The sequence below is a fragment of the Barbus barbus genome, assembly GCF_936440315.1.
Source record: "Barbus barbus genome assembly, chromosome: 4".
NCBI classification, from domain to species: Eukaryota; Metazoa; Chordata; class Actinopteri; order Cypriniformes; family Cyprinidae; genus Barbus; species Barbus barbus.
The window spans coordinates 15,300,363-15,304,658 of record NC_136732.1 but is presented as its reverse complement, the minus strand read 5'-3'; positions in this window follow the sequence as shown (position 1 = coordinate 15,304,658).

Here is a 4,296-nt window from a genome sequence, read left to right as displayed (position 1 = left end):
TATAGGTGTGTGTTTCTGTGCATCTGTGTGTGTATGCTTGTATTTTTTTTTTAAAGACTTAAGATTTTGTATGGATACATATCTACAGTAGGCCTATAAACCTATTTTCACCCTCAATTTCTGTGTAAATGTGTGTATGTGTGTGTGTATGCAGCCCATTTTACTGACATCTTCCTTTCTTTCCCTTTCTCTTCTCATCTCTATGTTTCTTTTCTTTGCGTGTCCTCCTACCATACTGTCTGCAATGCAATTTTTTTTAAAGATTCTTTATTATTATTTACTATATTATTTACTATATTATTACTTTATTACTATATTTCTTCCCTGTGGATGACCTCTGACCTACTTTCTGTACGATCTGAATTTCTGCGCTTTGAATTTTAAATATTGAATTTGATGTTCCGAATTTCTTCTTCATCTTGAAAACTTGAAGCTGTATTTTTTAAAACTGGATATTTGCAGTCAAAGAATTTAGAAAAAAATCCGCTGTTTGAAAATGCGTCTTAAAAAAACTGCCATAAAAAAATTCAGTTGTTTAATTTCAAATGTTCATTATTCAAGTTTAAAAAAAATCAAATTCAGAACTATGTTAAGTGCCACATAATATTCAGTTTTGTTAAATGACACTGTCAATAATTAAAATTTACACAATTCAAATTCAAATAGTTTTGTCATATTATAAGCTCCATAGTTTTCATCCATTTCATATAGGCTATTAGGAATTTAATGGTGCAACTTTCTGCGCGAGAGCGCCCTCCTCGAGTCTGAATGAACACACACTGCATGTAATGAGCGTTCATCTCGCCTTATTCTGGGTCCAAATAAAACATCAGGTCATGCAACAGACTATCCTGTCTCTTTGAATTTAAATCTGTATTTATTCACACCGGCTCTTGAAAACCTTTATGCTAACACACTTGCCCGAAAGTGGGAGTCATCTACGCCCCTGTGTGTGTGTATGCAGCCCATTTTAGCTGAAAATTGTGGCCCATTTTTATGGAGCGATTTTTGTGCCAATATTTATCAAACAAATCCAGTGTTTTGCAAATAAACACAATCTGCTTTGCAAAGAAAAACTCGACTTTCAAACAAACGCAAAGTGATTTTCAAATACAAAACTGTTTGAGAGAAAATGAAGAGGTATTCACAAATATATGTATTGTGTGTTACAACTGTGAGACTCATTTGCCTTTTTATGAGGAAACTTGGCTTGATTTTCTCACAAATACAACAGGCTGATTTTCTCACACGAGTGCGGGCAGATTTTCTCACATGTGCAATTGAGCAACTTTCTTTTCCAAAACAGCAGATGGCGCTGTTGGTCAATTTACACTAGTCTCCCGAGACCTGAAACACCTCTTTACCTTTTCAGACCAATATGAGTGGGGAACAGGTGAGTTTCTGTCTTACTAGATCTATAATTAACCATTTAGATGTTTTCACAAAGCAACCCTACTACAGTGTCAGTGAAAATCACAACAAGTGCTGTAAAGTTGTTAACATGATTGATTAATTCAAAAATCAGAGGTGACCTGGCTAAACATTTAACTAGTCTTTCCCTATAAAAACTGATCCATTCTCCGTATCTCTTATCCCCTGTTGGATCGCAGGATATAGAATATATATATATTGATACAATTGTTCAACATTCAAAACGATGCAAATGTATAATAGATAGCAACAATATTGTGTACCAAAAATGAAAGCTTAGACAATTTAATTTAGTATCAGATATAGTAATATCACCCAAGAGGTCATTAATTATTAATAAAAAAATGAAAACAAATCACATTATTTAGTGCAATATCTAAAACTTTTTTTTTTTTTAAATGACGTAACTGTGCAATCATTTGTCTAAAATAATTACGTATTTTTTAGCTTAGCAAAATGATGAATATTTATTTTCTGGTGTCACTCTTGTCCTGTCAATTGGGGAGAAGGATCAAGTGATAGGATCACGCTGATATAATACTAAATTCAGCATTTTAATAAACAGCGTGCTACACGGGTGAAGACACACTCTGGACAGCGAGGACTCTTCTAGGAGTGACTCAGATGACCAACGTTTGCATTTTAAAGAGCCACTAATATAATTCCTGACGGTAGCCTTTTATTCTTCAATTCACGAGTTAAAATGTTGCTGGGCCATATATAAAAAGCTACATCATTTTAGTTGAATTTTTCCAAACAGGCTATTGTCAGACTAAAATCTGCTGGTATATTGGTTGAAATAGGAAATATCTCCTTACAGGCCACTTTTAGTTTGAAATGTTGTACAAGGCATGTATATTACTATATATAAACATAAATATGATAAACTATGATATCCCTTATGAAAATTAAAATTGTTTTTACTATAGTAAAAGTGTGGTAACCATGTTTTTTTTGCAGGTTACCATTTCAATATAGGCAGCTTTACTACAAATACCATGGTATTTATTTAGTAAAATCATGGCTAATTTTCATAAGGGATATTAATGTTTAGATTATATTTTGGTACATTTATATAGCTGAATCACAATAAAGCTCACCTGAACATAAACTAGTTTAATTATCGTAGCCTATTTGTATAATTAGATTAGCCTACTCCTTTCAGTAGGTTGTCTATGTGTAGTTTTATACTTGTTTAAACTTTTACTGCAGAGGTAGCCTACAGCATTTCTCTCCACTGTAGACTGTGTCTCAACATATATAGCAGAATGACAATAAATCTTACTTGACCTAACGTAAAAATAAAATTCAAAATGCTTTCATTTTTGGTACACAATATTGTCTCTATTCACTATACATTTGCATTTTAGTATTACAATATATTGTGTCACGATATATTGTTATACCCCTGCATTGTTTTGAATGTTGAACAATTGTATCAATATATATATATTCTATATCCTGCGATCCAACAGAGGATAAGAGGTACGGAGAATGGATCAGTTTTTATAGGGAAAGACTAGTTAGATGTTTAGCCAGGTCACCTCTGATTTTTGAACTAATCAATCATGTTAACAACTTTACAGCACTTGTTGTGATTTTCACTGACACTGTAGTAGGGTTGCTTTGTGAAAACATCTAAATGGTTAATTATAGATCTAGTAAGACAGAAACTCACCTGTTCCCCACTCATATTGGTCTGAAAAGGTAAAGAGGTGTTTCAGGTCTCGGGAGACTAGTGTAAATTGACCAACAGCGCCATCTGCTGTTTTGGAAAAGAAAGTTGCTCAATTGCACATGTGAGAAAATCTGCCCGCACTCGTGTGAGAAAATCAGCCTGTTGTATTTGTGAGAAAATCAAGCCAAGTTTCCTCATAAAAAGGCAAATGAGTCTCACAGTTGTAACACACAATACATATATTTGTGAATACCTCTTCATTTTCTCTCAAACAGTTTTGTATTTGAAAATCACTTTGCGTTTGTTTGAAAGTCGAGTTTATCTTTGCAAAGCAGATTGTGTTTATTTGCAAAACACTGGATTTGTTTGATAAATATTGGCACAAAAATCGCTCCATACATTTTAGCTTAACCAGCCATTTCTACCTAAAATGAGCTTTTTCACAAAAATTAAAGCTTTTTATTTGAAAGAGCATATCAAAGCATTGTTCATAAACCCTTGCTTTGTTGCTTACTTATAATTGCTTTAGTACCCTTAATAGTGATTAATGAAATTGTCTATGTCAGGCTCAGTTACCTTACAATTTCTCTGACGAGCTTCATGTAACACTCTGCCCTGCCCGCCTTAAAAAACTCAGACCAATAAAGAATGATTGTTACATGTCAACAAGTGTTGAAGCAACAATGCAAGATCAGTTATTGTGATTTTCTGTAAAAATGTAAAGAGATATCATGCTACAACCTTATTTGGCCCATTTTACCTGATAGCCCATTTTAGCAGACTTCACCCTATATTTATATATATTTTCAATATATTTTAGAGTATTTAATCGTGAATAAATTAATCGATAAATGCATTAATAAATATTAGATACAATTAAATATGCATTTAAAATATTTAGAAATACAAAAAGCTTGGGAAAAATTCCCAATTAAACAAAGATTTAAATGAAACAAATGACAATAAAAGGAAGTAAATTATTTTGCCTACATACAAACCAGTGGCGTTTTAAAATGAGGAGGCAGTTTTATATATTTGTATTACATATAACTCGTTCGTCATATGAGTCCCTTCTTCACCCCAGCACTAGATGGCGCTACTAACTCCTGTCCCTTCGCTCGGGTCTCCTGCCATCAAACCTGCTGTGAGCTCGAGGAGGGGTCAAGAAGTCCGTGTTCTCATATCAC